Source organism: Uloborus diversus, chromosome 5 (genome assembly GCF_026930045.1).
Source record: "Uloborus diversus isolate 005 chromosome 5, Udiv.v.3.1, whole genome shotgun sequence".
Classification (NCBI taxonomy): domain Eukaryota; kingdom Metazoa; phylum Arthropoda; class Arachnida; order Araneae; family Uloboridae; genus Uloborus; species Uloborus diversus.
In genome coordinates this window covers 37,072,882-37,099,504 of record NC_072735.1, presented here as the reverse complement: position 1 = coordinate 37,099,504, position 26,623 = coordinate 37,072,882, and positions in this window count along the sequence as shown.

Genomic DNA, 26,623 nt, shown 5'->3' with positions numbered 1-26,623 from the left:
TCGGGAGTCAAACGAGATACCGATCAATTCGAAATTTTACAAAGAAAACAATAGGACCAATCTCATAATTGTACAACTTTAATTAGTGGAGATATTAATTAAAACGTTAATTAACATAACGCTATTCAGGAATTTTTATTTCTTTCCTGTTGCCATTTTGCATATGGGTGAGCAAATAAAATTCTAATAATTGTGTCAAAAGAGATTTTTTTTGGCTGCTGTCCAAATCTTAAAACAACGTTTCCATCTAGAATTTCATTTTTAATTAGTTTAAAATTGGTTGCTCTATTCGGATATTTATCGTCTGTCCTTTCTTATTTTTTCACATTCAACGTTCTTAACTCTTTTCAGCATATGAAAAATGTTTCTTTAGTAATGTTTATTGATTGAAGTGTAAGTTTATCATTCACCGGCCTCATATTTGGGTACATTTAGGATGTGCGACTAATTATGTTTATTTTGTTGGACTTTTTTCCGACACATGGGTGAGTTTTCGAATTGTAATAAATCTCTTTTTTCTTCCTGTTTCGATTTTTGCAATACAGTTTGTATCGTTAAAAGAACACGTTAAATTAAGATTGTGTGGATTTCTTTAAGTGAAACAGCGTTGAACAAAAAAGATTGTTTTTAAGGATTTTAACTAAAGCTTAATTGGAATCTGATGGCTTGATATTAAATTAATGCTTATTGGTATTTAATAAGTCTTTGTGCTTTAGTTTCACGTAATCAACGAAAAAGTGTGTGTCATTTTATGTAAAAAGCTGATTGTAATTGTACATAAATATTTCAGATATATTCTATCAGATTTAATTCAGTTTAAAGTGAGCACATATTATAGTTGTGAATGCATATATTTTCATCTTTTGTGCTAATTGAAAATACTCATAACTTGTATTATTGATAAATATTATTAACGTTAAAGAGGTTTTTGCCAAAAATATGCTCTACTGGTGTTTTGCAAACCTTGCATTATGCGTAATTATTTACTCCTTAGCGCTTTAGAAACTGATGTCAGAATAATACAAAAACATCAATTGAACAGTTCTTTCATTTTTTAAGTAGCCCGTGCAACGCCGGGCACGCAGGCTAGTTTATAATAAAACTTGCATTGAAACATTATTTTTTATTTTTGGTAATAAAATTGAGCCTTAAAAAATTTTTCGTTTTTTTTCATGGGGCAAAGTGAAAAGTGAAATATTTTTTGAATGAAATATTTTTTATTTGACTGTGAAAAATATTTTAGAAAAAAAATAGAGTAAATAAAAGGATGATTTAATAAATGAAAAGATAATCAAACAATAAACTAATAAATTAGTTAATTTATTAATTAATACTCGAGGAAAAATGAGTAAATAAATAGGAGAAAGCAAGTGAAAGAATGAATTAATGAAGTGAATTATTAAATGAAGGAGTTGGGTAAATAAACTAGTTATGCAAGCGATTTAGTAAATGAGTAAATTAAATGAACTATTTCACTTTGCCCCCACATGCACTTGACTAATTGTGAAAAATATTAAAGATACATATAAGCTAAATATTAACTAAAGAAATACTGCACCAAATATTAGAAGGTCCCAATTAATATTTAAAACGTTAACAACAAAAAACTTTGCATTCGATAATATCAAATTAATTTTTTGACTTGAAACAAAAGATTACAATGAGTGTATAAATTTTTGAAAATTGCTTGTATTATCATATGCTTTGATTTTCAGAGTTAATTTTTTCTTGACTGGAATAGACTGCATATATTACTACATAGTTAAAATATTACCAGATAGATGGTGCTAAGCAGGGTAAATATTTCACCATTTCACTTTGCCCCACATTCCCCTACTATTGATGCTAACTGAGGGGTGAAATCTGCTGCGGTTTATTCTATGATGACTCGGACTGTAATCAGTATTTTTATTTTTCAAATGGAGATATTTTTAGCTAACAAGATGGGACTATACTTAAATTATATATCCCATATGAGGCAGTGAGCAGCAAAGGGATGCAAGTGGCGAAATTAAAAATTTGGAGATAACCAGTGCAAATGGTAGGTGAACCTCTCCTCTGTTTTGAGGCAAGAAATTGTACTAGTAGCCCTGGCAGGTGCTGCTGTATAGCATGATTTAGAAAAACATTTCAATGAAAGCCTACCTAGGATCTGATCTTTAGATGCATTTTACTCTAAACTTAAAATAGTCCACTTGCATCCCTTTGCTTCTCTTTGCTTCTCACTGCCTCATATGTAAACGATCAAATTTAGGAAGTATAAACTTTGGGTGTATGATTTGAAGTTCTGAAAAATTCAGGGTAGTAGAGTTTGTTTGCAATTGCTGTTTGTAATTTTTCATTTAATGTCGGTTAAAAAATTAAAGAAAGACATTTCGTGGAGGCTCTTAGATCTACAAAATGAGCTGCCTGCATGTCCGGTGCTATAGCACCAGGACCTGTTCGTCAGGCGACCCATCGCCCCTCCCTAGAAAAAAAAATAAGGAACTGGGGAGGCTTTGGCGAGTTTTTTTTCTGTACCATCAATACAACATCTTTAAGGTACATTGCTCATGATCAAGCATGCTTATACAGGATGTCCAGCGATTGGCTCCCTGATTGCAAAATAGACAGCATTTTTTACATGCAGCAATCTTGCATCGCAATTCTGCAAACTTGCATCAAATATGTTGTGACAAGTCTGCAAGTTTGAATCGAGTTTGGGCAAGCCTTCTGATGCAAGCCTTGTATTCCCCACGTTTTGAACTTGAAGCAAGTTTGTCCTGCAAGTTTGTTGCAAACTAGTAGAAAATTGATTTTTGTGGTATCAAACTTGCTACGAGTTCATAGCAACTTAAGCTTTGCCATGACAAATTTGATTCAAACTGAGCTCTGTCATATCAAATTTGCTGCAAGTTCATTGCAAATTTGTATAACATTTTTTTGCTTGCAGCAAACGCATCAAATTGGATGGGACAAGTCTGCAAGTCTGATGCAAGCCTTGTAGTACCCACGAACTGAATATGCAGCACAGGGGCGAAGCTAAGGGCGGGTTTTGGGGAGCCCCCCCCCCCAACCCCCGAAACGTTTGTCTCAAAAAAAAGAGAAGAGAAAGGGAAAAAAAGAGGAAAGAGAAAATTTTCAAAACTTTTTTCTGAGTAACAAAGGTCAAAAATTCACTTCGCACCCCCCACCCCAAAAGCCCATTGAAAATCTGCTTCATGAGTGACCCTCAAGCATAACGACCCCTCCCTCTGCTGTGACAATTTTTTGATAATTGACTGAAATTTGACACTTTGCTTTAGAAATAAGATGGATTTGTTAAATCCACGTATATGTAGCCTTTCTTCGTCATAGATTCTGCAAAGTGTTAAATATGTTTAATTTTATGAGTGGCATAGTGGGAATATGGCATACAGTCGAATCTGTATATTTCGAATTTCACAGGAAAGAAAAAAAATCGAGATAAAGAGGTTTTGAGATACGGGGGCTTTAAGAAACTTTATAGAAATTTGGAATATGATGGTGAAAATTTGAAATTGATACTAAAGACAATGTAGGCTCTTGATTAAAATTCCTCTGTATTAGTTTTGTTAGTTATTATTACATTATTAAGTGCTTTATTGCGAGTTTAAGGAATCATTTTGACAGTAAAAGAAACTTAAAGCATATCTTTTTCAAGAAAGAGTCTTTTATTGCTTTTCGGTCCCTGCTTTTTTTTTTTTTTTGATTAATTATTTATCCTCTTGAGGTTAGCAATTGCTGCAAATCTAACTTGGCCAATATTCTATGATTTTCCTTTTTTCATCACTTGAAAAAATCTTATACTTTCTTTTCCCTTCTATCATTTCGGTTTTCTAAGGAATCACAATTTTAAGACATAGAGCAACCAAAGAACAGTGCTAATTTAGATAACAGAGCGAAATGACTTTTAACTTGGATGACCTTTAACCATGAACTTGAACCCCCGTGAATTTCAACCCTTTACTCTTCTTCCAAGAAAGTGCGCGAAACGACTGTCCTTTTGTTAATCTTCTTAGAAAGCCTATTCATGGAACGCTTTTCTCCCTTTTTTCCACTGCCCCTCAGCTCTTGAAGACAATTCCTCTGTTTCTGAGTTGAAGAAAATGTTTTTATTTGCTATTTTAAAGATCATTGGACTTCGAATCCGAAAATGATAGCATAACCGGAATTTGAGAACTGGATTTTGATAGAGGTTTTTATTGGTCTATTCTCGTGTGTGTCATAGGTCATAGTCAAAACGACCTTTGCTAACCAGAGTATCCATTGCAATCACATTGATTTTTCAGCCAATATTTACTGTGTATTCTTTTGGAAACGTACAGTCTGTTTAAAATAGTACATTCTAAGTGAAAGTTGTTGCATAATGAAGCGAGCAAAACCAATAACAAGCTTTTTCAAACCCAAAGAAAAAAATGAAAATGACGAAAAGGATTACTCTGAAAAGAGAAAGTTAACGTTGTCTGAAAGAAACAAATTACAGTCTGCAAAGCAGCATTCGTCCCATCGGACCCTTCTGAAGGTACATTCCAAGACCCCTTGCGTAAGTCGAAAACTCATGTTGTGGGAAATGGTATAAATACAATTTTTTTATAACATACATAATTATTTTAGACACTAGTTAACACCACCTCAAACTGTTTAAAACCATTCTTTAATTAAATATTACTATTTCTTACATTAACAACTGAATTTTTATTTCTATTGCTAAAATGTTGTCTTAACATAAAATGCTGTTATGATGCACAAAATCAGTGATCAACGGGAAAGAGAGACATAAAATAATCCAGTACGGTACGTACAGTATGTAGTAATAATAAAACTTTAATAAATGAAGATGATGATTTATGCTGCGTGATCCAGTGGTTATTCTAATGTATTTTTAAATATAGTTGCTTTGCTAGTTCTTTTATAACTTTCCCATCTATGGCAACACTTCTCTTCTTGGCTTCTTTAACTCTCTAAAAGGATCTTCCATTTTCATAATTTTTGTATTTTGCATAGACACTACTCAGCGAACTTTTACAGATTTCCTTATCTTGACTTTTAAGTGTACTTATGTAAACTTCACTCACACCTAATATTGTCGTGCTACCTTAGACGCATTTTTTAGTTGTTCAAGTATATCGAGAACCGTTAGTTTTTCTTGAATTGTCAGAAACTTTCTCTTTTCTTTCTGTCTTGACAAACTTTAGATGGAACAGTGCTTGTAGGTGCCATATTTCATCAGCTTTCGCATTTAGAATGAAAAAAAAATACGGTAAATGCGGAGAAGTTATTTGTATACAAAAACAAAGCTATCTTCAGACTAGTACGGTGTAGGAACTTTCGTTGTCAGTGATGCTAAAGGGATGAAGGTCCATTCACAAAAAAAATATTTTTAGTAACCAATAACAAAGCCGATACTTTCACATCGAGATTCCCTTTAGAAAATTTTCGTGTTGCGGGCGAGGAATTCGCTTTAGGTCTAAAATTATTTACTGATGAAAAAATCGCGTTATAGCCATTTCGCGTAAGATGAATCGCGTTGCAGTTTAATTTGAAATTAGGATTATACAAATTAGCAGGCTTCAAAAAAAAGGAGGAAATTTTGAACTCGTAGGATGTGTTTTTTTCCTTGTACAATGTTGCATAAATACTCGAAGACACCTGTACCGATTCCTGTATTCTTCTTTTTTTGTTTGAAATGGTATACTTCCCCAGCGGTCTAATTGTAATCAAGTCCGGGATTGATGAAATCGAGGGCACCCTTCAAATATTCACATTTAAAGCGATTTGTACTTTGTTAACTTTGTATATCGTCTCATTTAGTGAACCAGTTTTTATGATTTTTTTGTTTAGTGGATAGGGTGTGGTCTAGCTTAGGTTCCAATTCTTTGATTGACCCTATTTGTTCTTTAGAGAGAGGCATGGGTGCAAGTTTGGTGATGTGTTCAAGACGGAAAATATTTTCAGCCCCCCGCCTCAAGCATGCGTGCTTAAGGAAAAATTTATGTGTGTAAATGTTGTAGATTTTAACAATGCCAGTTTTGGAATCTGATTTCAGTTTTAAGCTTTTGACTTTTCTAACAACACGAACTTAGTTTAGATTGTAATATTTAAGCGTTTTGATATTGTAATTCCAAAAACCTAAAAGCCGCCAATAACGGGGACTCTTGGGGGTTTCTCTCCAGAATTTTTTTCAAATTGAAGTCCAAAAAACGCAATAGTAGGCCATTTCGATAAAGTTCAGGGAAAGAAGGGGTTCAGGGACTCTCTAACATCATTTTTTTCAAACTGATTGCCTCAAAATCACAATATTAGGCGACTTTAAAAAATATTAGGGTGGGGGGGGGGGGCGCTCTGGACTCTCCTCGAAATTGAAGCTTTAAAAACGAAATTGTACTCCATCTTTCATAACGTTTATACGCTTTTTGAATGCATTATCGAAGGGATGGAGTTCAGGAACTCTCCTTCGGCAATATTTTGAAATTGAAGTTCCAAAAGCGCAATTTTAGACGATGTTGGATAGGGCTAAAAGCGATCGGGGCTCCCCGCCGTTAGTGTTTTGCCAATCGCAAACATTTTTATTGCAGCAATAAAATCGCTTGGGATATAAGATTTTTCACTTTTGCAACATAAATCAATTCTGATCGGAAAGTCTACCCAAGTTAGTGCCAATTTAACCAGAAAAGAAGGAAAGGTGGGGAATTGTATGGGCGACTAATGATAATAAACTGGCACCATTCCCCCATAGTCTTCATTTGGAAATAAATTATTTCGTAAGATAGCAGGTGGTGAAATTAGCCATAAAAAAAACCCACTTCAGTGAAGTAGATACATTTTTTAAACGAGGTATACTTTCAATATTCATTAATTTAAAAAAATCAATAGGGGAACTGAATCCTCACCCCAGGGAAGGCCGCCGACTCACATCCCTCTTAAATCACTCAAATATAGCCTAAAGTGGCATTTTAAATATTTCAGCTTCGAAAAATTTTCGGAAGAGAACTCCCGAACCCCTTCTGAATTTACCACAAATATCCTAAATTTGAGTTTTAAGAGGCTTCAGTTTCTAATACTTTTTTTTTCTAGGAACAGTACCCCCCCTTACCTATATACATGACTTATGACCGCCCAAAAGTTTTAATATTTTAATTTCGGAAACTTTTTGAAAGAAGCTTCCAACTCCCTTCCTCCTTAAGTTATCTAAAGATATCCCAAAACAGAGTTCTTAAAATTTCAGAAACAGAAATATTTCGGACTGGGCAGCGGAATACCCCCCCCCCCTCTCTTTGTGTTTATTAAAGCAGTATAAGTTTGTGTTTAAGATTTATTTTTCTATTGAAAGAGCAACTCCCCTCCCTACATCACCAAAGACAACCCGAAGTTTTAATACTTCAATTTCGAAAATGTTCCGAGAAAGACCCCCGAATTCCCTAACTCTTAACTCACTCAAAAATAGCCAAATTAACAGTTTAATACTTCAGCATGGAGAAATTTTCAGGGAAGACCCCCCCCCCCCCCCGCCGAACTTCTTCCCCTAAGTTCACTAAATTTGACTTAAATTTGCGATTTCCCCTATTCATCACCGAAGTTTAAAAAATTTAAGCTCTAAAACTTATTGAGAGAAGGCCTTCGAATTCCTTCCTTAGTCCCCAAAGATAACCTAAAGCTGAGTTCTGAATACTTCATCTTCGACTTTTTTTCTTGGAGTGGTACCCCGAATCCCAAGACGGTCTAAAGTTGCGCTTTTACGACTCCAGTTTCGGAATTTCGCCTAAACAGAGCCCCCTCCCCCTTGACATTGCCAAAGACAGCCTAAAAGTTCTAAGACTTCAATTACAAACACTTTTCGGGAAAGGGTCCCAAATTCCCTTTCTCCAATGAAACTTAAGTATAGCCTCAAACAGTTTTTAATACATCAGCTACAAAACATTTTCCGTTTAGAACACCAAAACCATCTCAGCAATTCACCAAAGATTGCCTAAATTAGTGTTTTTAAGACTCCAATTTCCGATTTTTTTTTAAAACCTCCCCACACCATTAAAGACAGCCTCAACATTTTTGACTTTTAAATTTTTAAGAGTTTGCAGTGGGAAAATCCCGAACCACTCCTAGCTTCAAAAACGACTTTCAATTCAGTTTTTCGATATTTTATTCTAGATCCCTTGAGTAGCCACCCCCTCCCTCGTTTTACAGGGTGGCGACAGATCAGGGAGATCAGGGAAAAGTCAGGGAACTTTATTAATCAGGGAAAAGTCAGGGAAATATCAGGGAATTTCGAAAAAGTAACAAAAAATCAGGGAAAATTGATTTTATGAAGAAAAAAAAATTTTTTTTTTTTTTTTGCTTCACAAAATTAAGTATCCAAATTCTCTACGCATTTTGTGCCAATTATCTGTTTAAAACAAAAAAAAAAAAAAGTAAAATTAATGAGGTGCGATTATACACTGCCGCATAATTTTAAATCTTTTTTCCTCAACGTCAAAGTATTGAATCTTACTTATTAACCACAGGATGAATTTCCTAAGATTGCTTCTGTGTCTGTTAGGTTGTTTATTTTATCTAGCTTGAAATTTCCTTTCACTCTTTCAATGCGACGTAAAATAAACAACCATACAGGCAAAAAGGAAGCCTTCATTAATGCCTTAGCTCCTTTGCCTTTATTCCATTGTCTCGAAGTGATTCGCGTACTGTAATCACGATTTTAAGAAGAAATCTTTGATTTTTGAATTAATACTGATAAAAGCTTAAAAGCTATTACTTCTTCGCGTTTTTAATTTAATTGCTAAAATTGAACTTTCAATCAAAAAAACTTTGTTTTTTGCCGTTATACTATTTGCTGTCGCAGCAGATTATAAAGGGTTTTTTTTTCTTCACGCTAAAATGATTCTTTTATTTTATAACCAAGTTGTATTCTTCTTTTATATATTTTGAAATTAACTAATTGCTTTTTTATTTCTTTTTTTCCCCCTTGCATTTCAAAGTTGTTTGTTACAAAAGCGATGTAAGATTTTTTTTTTCGTTACATACATAAATCATTTGAAATAGAGTTAACTTGTGTACTTAAGTAAATATCTTTATTTTTTATTGTTAAAATGCTGTATTCATTCATTAAAGCCTATGTTCTTGGTTAGAGAAAAGCTCTCTGTGTCAAAAGGTTTCATCTGTTTTGCATAAATATGTCAATTAGTTATATAAGAATAACTACATTACTTCCATTCCTTCACTATTACTTGTTATTCTTGCAACAATTATTATACTGTTTGAAAATTTAGTTCAAAATAATTTCAATTACTTTTTAGTTCTACCATAAATACACAAATGTTTTTAAGAGTGATTTTAATAGTTTCTTAAAATTCTTATGCTAAGTGGTTTCTAGAATTAACGTACTTTTTTAAAAATTTCTATAATGTTTCCATGTAGAAAAATTTAATATACTGTTTTGTAGTTTTTTTTCCCCTCCAAAAAAAATTGACTTGATATGTTTTTTTATCGTTTTGTTAAAAAAGTAGCATCTTTTAAAACTATATCTTTAGTTCATCAACTTTACACAACTTAAAACGTTAAAAATACTGCATTTTATACAAACATACAATGGATTTCAAGTAGAGCAAAGAAAGGAAACCTATATCATTGGTAACGTAAATCAGGGAAATTTGGTGAACTTAATCAGGGAAATCAGGGAAAAGTCAGGGAACTTTTTTTCAGAGTTCCTGTCGCCACCCTGTTTTAGATTGCCCAAAAATACAAATGTTTTAAGACCTCAGTATCGTGGGCTAATTTGCGGACTCACTCTCTTTGCAAGAGCAGAGTTTTTTCGAAAATTCGTGTTGCCGCCATTTTTCTCGTTTCCTTTTCTTTCTCTCGCCCCCCCTCCCCTCATATTTCTATTCTAGCGAGTGTTAGATTGGAAGACATTAGAATTTAGTGATTCCTCAAGTCCAAGAATATTTTACCAGAAACATGTTGAAAATGCAGGAACAGTTGCCTATCGGTGTTTCAAAACAAGCTCGAAAATTTCTCCCGAGTCTTTCCAAAATTCCCATTTTCACTAAAATTTTTAAAGTCCCTGATAGTTCCCGTTTTGCCTGGTGTGTGGACGCGCTATGTTGTGGCGTAAACATTTCACCCGTCAGCAATCACTCTCAATCGGGGGTTTAGATCCAACTCTAAGACATTAAAAAAAAAGAAAAAAAACGAAAGGATGATCGAAAATGAAAAGAGAAAAGGCTAAATTTTCAAATAGAGACGATTAATTAGATAAATCAGGGAGAATAATAAGCAACTTCGCGGTCTGCAATGCAGTGAGTTGGAAATAATGGAGCGAGTCTAAAAGCCACTCCTTCCAAAAGCACGTTGCAAACAAAACAAGCCCATGGTTGAAAATCGAGAGCGTGTCGATGTAAATTCGTAGTTATGGAACGGTTCAGTAATTAAAGCATATTTTTTAAACACTCAATTTTTCTTTTTTAAGTAAAAACTGAAGGAAAGTCATCGAATTTCTTTCCGTCCCGACCTCCGTCTCGGAAATTTTTTCCAGGACGGGAATCCGTCCTGAGACGGAAGGTCTTGCACCCATGGAAAGAGGTTATGGGTAAAAAACAATAAATTTCGCTTAAATTCCCTCACAAACAATAAAAAATAAAACCCATTGTTAAAAAAATGCCATAAAACAAAGGTATGCATTTTCTTTACCCGTATTTAAAGAAAGTACTCAGGAACATTATTACTAAGAGTAATCATAATGAAAATTTTGAATCGAGGATTCTCAGAAGCAAACACATAAAAATCATTCTAGTGGAATTTATCTTCATCTATAATGGGGCCATGTGAAGAAACATGCGACTTTTATCACGAGTTACATGACACGTATCATTGTAAAACATAAATTACAATTTACAATTTTACAATTTACACTGTTCTAATTTACAATTTTACAACTTACACTTTACAATTTATTTGTAGTTTGGGAATCTGTAAACATTTTTATGGTTCTAACTAAATACTGCGTGAATCCGGTCTACTTCTCATTAGAAATGAGATGTGTCATTTGTTGCATTTCTGCTAATCTCATTCATCTTGAGGTTTAGTTAAAAGTTTAGAGGGTTCTAAATCAGATAGAGCTATTTCTTCAAGTCTTGACTGGGCTGACAGCTACGTATACTCGTCCTTTCGCAAAGTTCTCTTTTCCTAAATCTGTGACAGCTCTATACACTATCGAGGGTTGTGTGATACGTATTGTTATGAAATATAAATTTCAATTTACAATGTTGCAATTTTAAAATTTACAAATTTACAACTTGCAATTTACAATTTTAAACTTTGATTTCTGTTCGTTTTTTTAGTGACTTGTGGAGAACTTTGATAAAGTCAAACTAATGATGAAGACAATTTATTTTGTAAATAGTTGCACATTTGAAAAAGCCTTTCTTCACAGTCGTTTCCGAGACGCTGTGGTCTATTTATTTCTCTATCGTGCTCATCTTAGCTGTTTTCAAACTCATGTATTCGACGCTTTCTAACTCTAGATGCACGTAAGGTAGGCTTCAACGTCATGTACCACATACCCTATCCTACGTACTTATTTTATATTTACGTTTACACCACTAAAAAGCAAAAAATAACTGATTACACTTACATATTATTTCCTACCCAAACCTAGAAATGAAATTTATTTTACGATTCCAGTTCCAGTACAAAAATCGATTGAACTAAACACCCAATTATAAAATAAACACTCATTTTAATTACTATACGATGAATTATTTTAAATATCTAACTAATTATATACGACCTCTTAATTTTTAATAACCTTTTGAAGTCGGGGCCTCCTATAAACTACCATCTAATGTAACTGAGTAGGTTTAGTTTTAAAGGCTAATTTCGCATGTAGTTAAATATAGTGTTTAATTCAGGATTCAGTTGGTTGTCAGTTCCAGGTTTGTATTTCCAGGGCCGTGGAGTCGGAGTCGTTAGAAAACATGCCGACTCCGACTCCCGGCTTCTTTTTTTCTTTACTTTCACTGATTCTCCTTGTATTTAAAAAAAGAAATTGGATTTATTACATATGTATGAAGGTCTACTAATAAGAAAATAACTGGCATTGGCAACCACAGCTGGCTTGGTTGATAATCGAACTTTCTGTAATAGCTACCTACGCAATTTGCTAGAAGTACGCACCAGATGAGCGTCAACCAGGGCGGATTGCCCCCTCTCAAGAAAGGTTTTTTGACTTAGCAAAAAAGTTTTTGTTCTCTCAAGATACAGCTTTCAAAAGTTGAAATCACACGATTTGATCAGCATCTCTTTGTCAAACATTAAAAGGGATCAAATTAATCCTTTTCAATTGTAAACAAATGGGGTTTTTAAGTAATCTCACTTTTGAAATCTCAACTATGGGAAAACTTGACTTTCAAATTGAATTTCTAACGTTGTATGCATCTCAGGTTTACAATAAAATACAGGGTTAAAATTTCATAAAAAGGAATTGATATTTAATCTCTGTTTAGGAGGTTTTCCTCCTTCCTATGAGGGGGGGAAATTGAAAAAAAAAAATGATAATAATAATAAATCTTTACTAATAATAAAAGGCTGTGTCCCTAGATGTCTGGATGTTTGTTACGCGCATAGCGCCTAGACCGTTCTACCAATTTTCATGAAATTCGGCACAGAATTAGTTCGTAGCATAGGGAGTGAGCACCTTGAAGCGATTTTTCGAAAATTTGATTTTGTTCTTTTTCTATTCCAATTTTAAGAGTATTTTATCAAGCAAATTATCATAACATGAACGAGTAAATTACTAAATTATCATAACGTGGAACCGTAACATGGGCGAGCAAATGAACATAGCAAATTGGTGAGAAATTCATCATCCATTATTTGTGAATATCCTGGTCAACCAAATGACCTTTTAATTTTCTACTACGGGCAAAGCCGTGCGGGTACCGCTAGTAAAAAAAAAAAAAAGCCGGAGTTGGAGTCTGACGTTTTAAAATCCAGGGGTCTAGGGCCGGATTAAGGATTTTGGGGCCTATAGGCGTTAGAAGTGTTGGGGCCCCCTCACACATGTATTTTATACATAATCTCATGTATTATTTCTCTAGCCTGTATTTCTGTCACCACGCAAAATCTTCCTTATTCCTTTATCAAATTTCATAACTTACCCCTCATTTTAAAGCTTATAATTTTAGGTTCTGACTGCAAAATCTTTGCTACATTTGAAAGTAGTGTTTGGGACATTATGGACCAGAGTCATTCATTCCTTCGATAACTTGAACTTTGTTCTTAAAATAGGGTGCTTCTTCCAGAGTTTTGCTGCAAGAAGTATCATTTTCATTAACATTCACGAAATCGGACCTCGCGCTTTGCTTCAGTGAACCATTCTGATGAACCTCACCTAGCATTGGGCTTACTGTATGTGAATGATTTTTAGATGTACTAACATCACTTTTGAGCTAACATTTCCCAGGTAAAATGTTTTTTTGGTTTTCTTTTGCTGTTTTGCAGTCGCTATTGAAGACATTGCCATTGCAGGACTTCTCTGGATAAGAGACTATTCACATTTTCTTTAACGTTCCACTGAAATTTTGATGCTGCTTATGTGGCAATAGCCTCGCTCACTATGTTTCATAACTCGGGTGTAAAATCTGCAAAAGGGTTATCCTGATCATTCATCCTTTCCGCAATTACTTCGTACTTGCAAACTTGCATGTTTTAATTTTTAAAAAAGTACCATTGTGACCCATACTAAGCAGCTATAATGCGTTAAAGGTTAAGTAATTAAGTAATTACTTAACTAGGACATTGTTTTGATAATATTACGAAATAAAACCGCCAAAACAGGAGAGTCACAAAATTTACTTTGGTTTATGTCGAGTCTTCAAGGTACATTCCGCAAACTTGTTTTTTTTTTTTTTTTCCCCTTTTGTGAATTACCTCAAATGCTTTTTGAGCTTGCTTTTATTTCACTTTTCAACGCTTTGATAATATTTAAGTAATTTTAAACAAACTGGATAATGATATTTCAGATTTTATTGGCTCCTTAAACAGTTAAATAATTTTGATAATTTGAAAAAAAAAAAAAAAATGCGTATTTTATTCAAATTTTTTGCTTGTTTGCGAAAAATAGAATTTTACTCAGAAATTAACAAAGATATGAGCATAGTCATATTTAGCTTTTATGAAGCCCTTGTTTTGTTGCGTCGATTGCCACTTTTTTCAGTGTTTTGTTTTAAATAGTTCGCGAGTTATGAGTGTTTTAGCAAACGGCTCCCCCCACTGCCTTCCCCCCTCCCCCGGGGTTGTCGACCATCCAGGGGGGCGAAGACATGTGGTTTCATAATCACTATAGTGCCTGTGACATTAATCAGAAATAATTTTGCGTCAGGTCTTCCATGCATGCTCAAAATACCCCTTCAGATCCTGAACTGTAATGCAAATCGTGTTTGAGCTTGCTACTGTCATTTTGTTTTTTAACGCGTTAACAATACTTAAATGATTTTAACAAACTGAATAATGATATTTTGGACATTATTTGAAAAAAAAAAAAATCAAACAATTTTGATTTGGAATTTATTTTGGTCAAAAAAAGTTTGTTTTGCGCATTTTATTCAAAAATTTTGCTTGTTCGCGAAAAATGGAATTTTACTCAGAAACCAACAAAAATAGGTCCATAATCATATTTAGCTTTTATAAGCCCTTGTTTTGTTGCGTCGATTGCCACTTTTTTTAGTGTTTTATCTCAAATAGTTCGCGAGTTATGAGTGTTTTAGCAAACGACTCCCCCCACTGCTTTTCCCCCTCCCCCGGGGTTGTCGACTACCCAGGGGGGCGACGACATGCGGTTTCATAATCACCATCGTGCCTGTAACAAAAATCAGAAATAATATTGCGTCAGCCTTTCCATGCATGCTCAACCCCCTTCAGATCCCGGTCTAATAGGAAACTTTTTGCTTCTTAGAAAAGTATTTCAATATCGTTGTGCTTTGATACTTCATTTTTAAACAAAAAATAATAATAAATAAACACTTCAATACTGGTACAAAATATCAACTCAAAAACTAGCTTTATACAAAAACTCCACTTTAAAGTATAAAGTTTGGTTACCCTGCATATATAAAAACTGAAGAGGACTAGGAATTCGTTAGAGTGAAACACCTTTCTTCTTAAAAACATCACCTTTCATTCTGGGAAAAAGTGGTGCGGAAATGAAAAAGAGATTTTCACTGTATCAGAATTAAGAAAATTTCTAATAAGCTGGTAAATAAAAAAATAAACAATTAATAGTCTTTCGCGGCTATTAATTGCTTTGTGGCAAATCAATTGTAAATGTAACTGAAAATTTCTATGTACATCATCCTTATATATTATTTCATGCCTGTTTCTTCTGTTTATATATTATTTCATGCCTTATATTCATGCCTGTTTTTGGTTTCTACGCCAAATTTCCCTCAATTCTTGATCGATTTCTTTGATTTACGGCTTATTTTATAGCTTATGGTGCTGGCTACTGACGAAAAATAGACCCAAGGTCTGAAAATTGTTTCTTTTAACCGAAAAACCTGTTTTAAAGAACCAGAATAAGGTTTTCGGTCAAACTTATAACTTTAATTTGCGCTATGACCGACAGAGCTGAGTAGCTTGATCGGCAGAGCGTTATCTTCGTAACTAGAAGATTACGTGTTCGGACCCACGTCGAACAATCTGCAACAAAAAAATTAGAGAAATAACGCGCATTACATGAACACTGAACTAAATGAATAATAACTATGAGGGAAAAGAATAAATGAGAAGGAAATGCTCATTGTTGATATGAAAACATTCCGTGATTTTGTGCTAAATTACTTCGAAATTGCACGTGTTTTTTTTTTTTTTTTGAAGCTTCGGCTCTGGAAAGAAAATTAAAGCATAATGTAAGCGAAAATATAAGTAACAGGTTTAAGATTTCAGACTACAATAGAATTGTTTTTTGTTCAGAAAAAAATAATAAATCGTATATTGAAATATATATTCTTCTAATGAGTTTTTGACTCTTTGTACAAATAAATAAAATACTACCTCAATTTGAAGGGTAAAATATATATTTTTTCTTATTTTTGCTAAAAAGCAAATAGCTTATCATTTTTACTACATTCGAAAGCATAGTTCAATTTATTTTGTATTTTAACCGTGCTGTTAAATGATGAACACGTGCTGCCATCTAAGTTATAACGGTTTAAGCAGCCTGCGATAACAAATTGTAAAAATTTTCAAAAATAAAAACATTTTTCTTCAATATCTTATCTTATATATTAATCCCCTCTCATTTTAAAACTTATCAGGCTGGCCAATGACGAAAAAAAGACTTACGGTCGAAAATTCAAGTTTTCGAAATCGCCTCTTGCTGTTTCAAAACCTTGATGCTGCCTGTAGTTCTTATGCATTTTTTAAAGCAAAGTTCTAATGCAGTTTTCCATTTTTTACGTCGCTTTCGGCAAAAAAAAAAAAAAAAAAAAAAAAATAGCCTGTGTGTGTGTTCATATTTTAATAAAGCTTAACAGCACTGGACTTAGTTGTTCGGTTTAATTGATAAGTTTTTTTCGGTAGAGCGTTCGGCTATAAACTATTTGAACTTCGGGCAAGCTTGGGCTGTCCGACATAATATCAAATTTATATTAGTATTACGCATTACATGTGCTCATAACATACACACCTAATAAAATAAATGCAGTGGGAATGCTACTTGGTGTTTCGACTCCTTTATGCAGGCTACAGTTATCATTCGGATAAGTTGATTGTTAATCGAACTGTGTTCTTTGACTACATCCAGACCACTCAACATAATGTAAGCATAAAAAAGTATTAGATTTACCTAAAGAAATCCTTTTTGTGCAGAAAAACATTTTTATTGTATGCTAAAATGTAGATGTTTTTAATAGCAGTGTTCGACCTTTTGTACAAATGAAAAAATACTACGCCCGATTAAAACTACGAGTTTCACTCAGTAAACCTTTAATTTTTTATTCGCGCGAATACGATATAAAGCATTAAAAGTATTAGGGCTCGACCGATGGCATTTTTTGGCCGATGGGCCGATGCCGATTGTTGGCCGATTGTTCAAAGATGGCCGATGGCCGATGGCCGATTGTTTTCCTCCAAATGGCCGATTGCCGATGGCCGATGGCCGATGTTGTTGGCCGATGGCAAAAAAAAAAAAAAAATCGAACAGAAATAAATTGATAAGATTTTTAGGTTTAAAGGATCATTGATTCATTTCACTTTACTTTCTTTCGACGAATAAGGAATTGTAATCACAAAATATATTTATCAGATTTTGACCTAAATTTATATTTTACGATCACCCAATTTAAACTTCACAAGTTTTTTCGGCACATCTCTACATGCATATGTACCTAAGAACATATAGATGACCGAAATTTCCATTTTGAACTCCTCCTTAGTTAATTATCGCAAACTCACTTGTGATGTCTTCATTCGCGTAAACTTGCGTCACTCAAAAATGTTATGAAATAGTAAGTTGGAAACTCATACGTACGTAGTATGATCTAAAAGTTTGAGACAAGCTGTATAAAACCTTACCCTGAATAGTTCACATTACCGAAGCACATCTATCTACAAAATTGTCACCTTGAACTACTATGCACTTCTGCCAACGTTCGTATAGCTTTTAGAAGCACTGGCAGCCATTTTCGCAAGTTCCTCTAAGGCTTTAACTTCATCGTGAGGAAGAAGGCGACTTTCATGTTGAGGATGCACGGTTTGGTTTGTCAATACTCTGATATGACAAACAAATAACATAACGTCTCGTCGGACTTAGCTCCGTATGACTTTTACCTGTTCCCAGCAAAAAAGATTTGCATGGATGCCGCTTTCTTCCGTCAGGAGAAGATAAAGCTTAATGACTTCCAGGAATGTTTCCAAAAGTTATATGAACACTGTGGAAGAAGTACATAGTCCAATGTTGCCAGATTGGGGGAAATTTTCCCATTTTGGGGAAATCTGGTGCTCTCTGGGGAAATTTTGAGGAAATGGGTTTTGAGAGGAATTCTTTGGGTGAAAAATTTTCTTGGGGAAAACTTGGGGGAAAAAAACCTCGGGGAAATTTGTAATTAAATTTGCGTCTTGACATCTGGTAGTTACATTGTTTATATCAAACAGCGTTGGTTTAGTTTTGTTCAACTTTAAGGAATTCGCATTTCATATTATGTGGAATATTATGTACGGAATTCGCATTAATAGTTCTACCTGGGTTTCTAGTTGATACGTGAAACAGGCAAAAATAAGTGTGATGAAGAATATTCTTGGATAAATATATACAAAAATCATAGTTAAAATTTACAGAAGCAGAGTATTAATTGCGAGTAGAAAAAAAAAATATTTGGTTATTTCTTATCTTTCGGTCAGGCGCTCGTATTTATGACTAGTGGCACCTGCACGGCTTTGCCCGTAGTAGAAAAATTAAAAGGTATTTTGGTTCCCCTGTATATTTACAAATAATGCATGGTGAATTTCTCGCCAATTGGCTTGCCCACGTTACGGTTCCATATTATGATAACTTGGTAATTTAGTCTTCCATCTTATGATAATTTTGCTCGGGAAAATGTTTTTAAAATTGGAATAGAAAAAGAACAAAATCGAATTTTCGAAAAATCGCTTAAAGGTGCACACCCACATGCTACAAACTGATTCTTTGCCAAATTTCATGAAAATCAGTCGAACGGTCTAGGTGCTATGCGCGCCACAGAGATCCTGACAGAGAGAGAGGGAGAGATCCGGAGAGAGAGAGACTTTCAGCTTTATTATTAGTAAAGAAAAAAAAAAAAAGATAAAGACAAAAAAAAAAGCGATAATGGGAAGAAAAAAAAAGTTGGGGAATTTTGTAAGAAAATTAGGCTATTTGGCGGGGGGGGGGGGGGATTTTTTTCAAGAGACAAAAATATCAGAGGAAGTCGATTCTTTTTATGAAAATATTAGTGGGAAAATAATTTTTAAATTTGGGGAATTTTGATAGAAAACATCGCTTTTTGGGGGAAAAGTTGGAAGGGAATTGGGGAAATCTGGATTTGACCATCTGGCAACACTGACATAGTCCCTCATGGTGACCTTTTGAAGGTGGATGTGCTTCGGTTGTGTGAACTATTCTGGGTAAGGTTTTATACAGCTTGTCCCCCGAACTTTCGGATCGTAGTACGTACAATCTGTATAGGGTGTAGTTAGGTTTTTCCTTTTTTGACTGCTGTATGATGGAAGACAAAGAACAACCAAAAAAAAAGAATAAAATAAAATAAAGAAAGAAAGAAAGAAAAAGGAAGAGAAACAAAGAGACTGTTTAATAACCAATGGATTTTTTTAAATTGAACATATAACTAAGATTTCAGTAATATTGTAATAATGTATAGATTTAGATACATTAAACATAGTTAAAAAACATTAAATTATGTTTTATCATTAAAATTAAGAATAACACTATGATACCGTCAACAAATAACGCAATTAAAGTGGGAAAATTGCACGCAGACATTTTTTAGTCATCAAATTAAACAAAAAAGGTAACAGATAAATTTCAATATTAAATCATATTAGGAATATTTTTATACTTATTTAAAATTTATGAATAGGAAAGTTTGCATTTTTCATAAAAACTATAAGAGTGACATAAATTTTGCTGAAAAAAGAAATAGCCATGAAAAGAGCGAGGTTCTTAAAACGCAACTACAATAAACAAACTCAATATTTACACCAAGTTAATAACTGAATACATATACTACTTGATCTGATGCACACGTAATATTGAATAATTTGATTGTTTAATCTTTTATGAAGCACTACGAACAAGTTCAAATTTAATTTTTCAATTTAACAATAATTTTCTGAAATTTAAAAAAATGCATAATAGAAAATCCTTTAAACTTTTCTATAACATATTATTAAAAATATGATGAAAACGAAAATAAGTTATTCATTGATTTTATATAAATACATAAAAATAGTTACTTATGCGGTAACTATTATTTAACTTACTAACTTTTTTCAATAACAGAAAAAAAAATCGATCGCTATTGATGATGCAAAAAAGATGGCGCATTACGAAATATAGGTGAAACAAATATGAGAAATACACAAAATGACATTTCTTGACCAAAATAAATAATCTCTAAATATGTAAGAAATGCTTGACACGACGAGGGTGGGTTAGGAGGGTCACCCTTTGATTTTGGGGTAACCCACAACATTAAACTTCGGCCTCATTTTTTTAGTACAGAACCGCTACCACCAACGCCTCGGAAGAGTTTCTGAATCAATTTCAGCACTTACGAAGAAAAAATTCAAAATTCCCTTTGATTTCCGAATTATGTCACTATTCGAAGCGTCTTTAATCAATTTTGTTAGATTAATTCTCTAAATTTTTCCTAAACAAAAAATAAAGCTTGAAAAAAAAAAAAAAAAAAAAAAAACTCTAATTTTATGAATGGTGTTACTTTTAAACAACTCAAAAGTACAACTACAGTTTAATTTCAGAAATTGAGGGAGTGGGAGGAGGGGCACGCAAGTGTTCTCGGAAATACAAAAAATAGTCGTAAAAAAGAGTTCAAAGTAATCATAAACATTGAGCAGAAAAACTCTTTTAAAACTTGCACCCGAGTTCGTTTTGACGCGCAGTGGCGGATTTAAAATATTGCAATTGCACAAGAGGCCCCATAACCGTAGGGGCCCGAGTTAGAAAATGCTTATGATAAATGTTTTACATTTTCTATGAGAGAGAAATAGGGCCCCAAAATGTATTTCGACGGGCTCCAAACTTGTAGCTCCGCCGAAGTGATACAAAAAAGACTGCATTACTGTGATTCATATTACAAATATCAAAAAATTAAAAATTACCGTCGGTTCAACGAGAATCTAACAAAATGAAACAAAACCGGTTTCGCCGTCTCTATTTGTTTCCATAGTCTCCAATTCGGCAATATATATCCAAATAATCGTCAGTCTGAGGCGCTGTATTAGTTTTGCCTTGAAATAAGTAATTAACAGCCACAAAAAAATGAGTAAATAGGCTTTTTAGAACACCCGGCGATTGAAAACAAAAAGGGAATTGCCAAACTGGAACGTACGCACACCCCACACGCGAAAATTTAGCCTTCTACAGTTTACCATTTTTGAGTTATGACTTATGACAGATACTTACATACATCCAACCGCAAGAAACAACGCAATAATTAACTTGTTTGGTACCTGAATGCAGTATTAAAAACTCTTTCAGGGGTGATTGAAATAAAAATTGATACTGAAATTTAAGTTAACAATTTTATGTGAAAACAATAACTCACTTTACTTTGTATTAAAAAGTAAAACAACAAAGGTCCTTTTTTTTCCAAAAACATCGGCCAATTCCATCGGCTTTTCGATGTTTTTTAAGGCCGATGGGCCGATGTTTCCTGCAAGTTAGCATCGGCCGCCGATGCCGATGCCGATGGCTAAATTGTTGAACCATCGGCGCCGATGCATCGGTCGAGTCCTAAAAAGTATTATCAACTTCATTAGCAAGAAATTATTTTCTTCTCCTCTGCTTTCTGCTGAAAAAAAAATACATTTTGTCTACGTTCGAAAAATTACACTTAAGAACGGACTCAGTTCAACTGGTTTTGGTTTTGAATTTTAAGTGTTCGATTAAAAGAGAAACATGTGAGGGCATTTAAGCCGTAACGGTTAAAGCAACCTTCTATGTGAAATAGTTCAATATTCAAAGATAAAAACACTTATTTTCAATCAAATTTATTACTTCTCTAGAATGTTCGTTTCAATCGCTACGTGAGATCTTCGTCCTTCTTTAATCAAATTCCATGCTTTGCGAATAATTTTAAATCGTATCATGCTGGTTAATGACAAAACACAGATGCATGATCTTATTATTATTATTATTTTTTGGCAAAAAGCTTTTTTGCTGTTTTTTACTACGCATTCCTTCAATGAATAGCTTTCGAAAAGGAAGGCGCAATTGCTAGGTTTGTTGGGGTGTCGGGCTGTTAGTCAGAATGGCGCCAATTCGAATCCGTGCCAATAAATATCTCTTTAATGTTTCTTTTTTTCCCGTCAGATGCTGACATGTGCAGGACTGTATTTGCCACAACCTGTTTTTTCACGAGTCACCACTCAGCCACACTTTCAATGACATTTATGTTTGCATTGAAAATATGTACGATTAAAAGGGGAGTTATGATCAAATTATCACAACGTTGTATTTAACGAGGTTTTGTTACTGATGTCTTTAAATTACATGCCTTCTCTTCGGCGCTTACTTTTTTTTCGGTTCTTCGTCATAATGTTCTTCCTTTGAAATTCTTAAAGAGCGAAATGCCTTATGGAACGATTTGAAGCACAGTGCGGAGTTCCGCACGGGTCGACTAGTATTTTATGTATAAGAGATTCAGTAAGTTTACTTGGTCACAGGTGCATAATCTTCAACTACGTTTTCGATAAACAATAGAGGTTTAGCAGTAACTTATTCAAGCAAAACATTCCTCTTTAAAAAAAAAAATGCCCAGAAGTAGTTTGAGGTTTTAAAACAAAAATTTATTTGTTAGAATTGGTTATATTTTATTATGACTATCAGAGACGCAGGAAAAATTGCGTTACTGACAACTTCTCTCCCCCCACCCATGCATGAAATTTTGAAAATTACAGTAAATTGATGAAATTTGCTAAGTTTGGGCCCCTATCACCCGTTAATCGGGTCCTTGACAAATTTCCGCGAGCAGAGCTATTTGTGAGATTTCTCTTAATAAAGTGTAACGAGTAGGAAACTGGGGCATACTGCGGATAACGGTGTCCCCATCCCAGATCTTACCCCTTTTCAGGATTTTACTTTTCTTTCAGGGATTTTCTCTTCTCCCCGTGTCAGGTGGTCTAGGGAGGGCAATATGATACTTTTTGCAATGAGCCAAGGATTGGTTTTCACGTACGAAAGTATGGCAGTGCCCCCCCCCCCTTCTCTTCACTCAGGGTCTGTTTACTGAGTAGGAAAATTAGACCGCGGCCTCTGCTATTTGAAGCCCCCAAATGGCTAAAACTGTTTTAGCAAATGAAAAAAAAAAAAAAAAAAATGTTTAGCTACAAGAGAGCCCCGAAAATTGTTAGGCTTAGGGCCCCTGATATCTTAATTGGGAGCCCTTTGTCGTCAAGGTTCGGAGGCTCTAGGGGTCCCTCGAACCAATATATGCATTTGAAACTAAGTTTGATTTACGGAAAAATGTCATAAAATTGAAAACAAAGCTCAAACATTTTCGGCGCCCTTCCAACTTCGATCCCCCTCCAATCCAGATCCACTAAAAAACTTCTCTTGGCTGCTTTTTTCCGGGCTCCGATACGGCCAGGACTTTTTCCTTTTCTTTCAGGGATTTTCACTTCTCTCCATGGCAGGTGGCCTAGGAAATCACCAAGCCAAAGTTTGGTTTTCGCACATGGAAGTTGAACTGTGGGCCCTCTTCTCTCTACTTGGTGCTTGTTTACTGAACAGGCCTACTAGGCCTTAGCAAAGCTCCTGCTATTTGGGGGCTCCAATTGGCGAAAACTTTTCTAGCAAATGGAAAAAATTGTATTGTTTCACTACAAGAGGGCACCGAAAAAGTTTGACCTGTAGCCCCAATATCATAATCGGGGTCAATAAGTTTTTGGGTTTTAGGGGCCCCAGCAAAAAAATATTTAAACTAAGTTTGATTTTTGGAAAATTTTTACAAAATTAGATGAAAACAAATCTCAACAAATTTCAGGCTCCTCCTGACTCCGCTCCCCCTCCCCCCCACCCGTGGTGCGGTGTCTTGCGTTACGCAACTACGCCACTGAGTTATGTGGTTAATGGTTAGCCAATACTTAATGATCTGGATGCCGTCGGGCCACAATGACGGATCTACCCCCGCCCCCCTTTTTTTTGGCCTAACTTGTATAACGTAAATACTTTTTTCATGTTCTATTTTAATTCCTTCTTGAGGCCCTTATGTTGTGGGGGACCTCCCATATGCAACGATTGAGGCATGAAAAATCTGCCATTGTCAGCCCTTTATCAGCTAAAACAAAAGGCCATGGTCTCCATGACCTTTGAAAAATGAATAAAAAAACCTTTTGGTAGGTGCCCCATAGCTGTTGTGTGTGCCCCGTTTCCCACATGCATAAAAAATTTCCTGTTTGACAGCAGTAAAAGATGAGATAGAGAGAAAGAAAAAGGAAGAGAGTCTCATTTTTTTAAAAAATTTTTTCCTTTTTTTTTTGGTCGAAAAGAACTTTTTTCTTACATATTTTCAACTTTAAGATTTCTCCGGGGCCCCTGAGAACCTCGGGGCCCCTAGGCAACTGCCTACATTGCCTATTTAGTAATCCGGCCCTGCAGGGGTCGGAGTCGAACGCCAAAAGCTAAGTAAAGCGTTCGAACTTCAATTTTAGGACCCAGAAATGACTTTTTCTTTAATTTGAGGGCGAAAAAATGCTCGCAAAAATTAGAATAAAATATCCAAGGAAACCCTTGATTTTTTTTTGCATCAGATAATTTTTTTCTCCAAAGTTCCAAGGAGATTAGAACGTGAACTATAAAACCTTTAATTAGAAATTCATGGTCGATCAGGGTCATTCGCAACTTCAGCGCTCGAATACGCTACCTTGCGGTGATTTACAAAACTGCTGAAAAAACTAAAACATTGCCACTTGCGTTCCATGTGTGTCTGTTGACGTAAACACAGGCAGTTTGTTAGGAGTATTTATTAACGCATTCAATGTGCTTTAGACTGATTTCAGCTGCAGAAATTGTTTCGTCCTTTAATAGTATTCTCGAGCTTCTCAAAATAATGTTAGTTTTCCTTATTTCCTTCTAAAAAGTGAGTTGATTGAGAAATGGTGAAAGCGTACACAAGAAAACTCTGGATTAACAAACTTGGATAACGTTATACCAGGTAAAAATTTTTTATTGTTTTGTGTGAATTTGTAAGAATATGGGGTTTTTTTTTAAATTTTAAATTAATTTAACTAACCCTATTTTACAGCAGCATTTAGTTGGAATAGACAGTATGCAAAATATTTTTTTGAATATATTATTGTAGAACAAAATGAGAAATGTTCAACCGAGAAAGAATTTACTTTATTGCTTTTATTCTCGGCTGAAAGGTTTCGCCAAATTTGTTTAGGGTTACAGTTTTAGTATTGTGCGAGCAAAGTACCCTTGGCGAGATTCCGCATGTTAGTTAAACCATTTTTAATTTTTATCATGAGTGGAATAAAATGGTAGAAAGATTACAGAATTCGATAAGTAAAAAGAAATAATGGTAGATCAATTGAAAAGAAAACTTCCACCATATATCCGTGAGAATTTTGTTGATGATTTGCATAGCATGACATAATTAAATCATAACTCAGAAATTAAAAACATTCGAAACAGAAAAATTCTAAAATAACCGATTCGGGAATTTGAGAAAAATAACTCAGTTACAAATGCAAAACAATGAGCGCTAGCCAAGCAAGGCAAAGAAGTATCATCTTCTTTTGATAATAATTCGTAATGTCGCATTAAATTTTCTAGCATTAATTATTATTCTTGTCAGGCCACAATTATTATTTAGTTTTATCAAGAATTGATAAATATCGAATTGAACATCGTGGAAATGGCTGCTTAGAACTACGAACTGCGTAATTTGCATTAATTTCTAACGTTTCGTAATTTTTCTTGAATTCTCATTTCTTTCTACGGGAGCCAGAATATCAACAAGGCTTTGAAAATTAATTTAAAAAGAATAAAGCGAAAAAATCATGCATACGAACAAAATTTACTGGGCTTATTAGCATTTTCTTCGTTACCACGTGCGTTTGTTTTACCTTTTTCGTCCGCCATTAGAAAGTGGCTACAGTGCTCCCTATAGTTCGTTGGAGTTGCGAATTGTTGAAAAATGCTTTTAAATTTTTATTAAAGCTTTCAGAAGAAAGATCTGTTGGCATTTTTTTCCCGAATATAAACAAATAAAATTTTGGCATTTGTTTTGAGGCGTTTCCTGTTATCTGGGGATTTTTCAGCAATCTGTCGGGAAATTTTACAATTTTTTTTTGTTCAAGCCTGATTCAGAACTCCAGCGCTCGAATACGCTACCTTGCGGTGATTTACAAAACTGCCGATGAAACTAAAACATTGCCACGTTGCGTTCCACGTGTGTCTGTTGACGTAAATACAGGCAGTTTGTTCTGAGTATTTATTAACGCAATCGATGAGTCTTAGTTTGCTTTCAGCTACAGAAATTAATTCGTCCCTTAGTAGTATTCTCGAGCTTCTCAAAATAATGTTAGTTTTCTTTATTTCCTTCTAAAATATGAATTGATTGAAAATGGTGAAAGCGAAAACTGGATTAACAAATTTGGATAACGTTATACAAGGTAAAAATTTTTATTGTTTTCTATGAATTTGTAAGAATATGAGTTTTTTTTAATCTTAAATTAATTTAACTAACCATCTTTTACAGCAGCATTTAGTTGAAATGGACGGTATGCAAAATATTTTCTTGAATATATTATCGTAGAACAAAATGAAAAATGTTTCACCGAGAAAGAATTTACTTTATTCCTTTTATTCTCAGCTGAAAGGTTTCGCCAAATTTGTTTAGGGTTATAGTTTTAG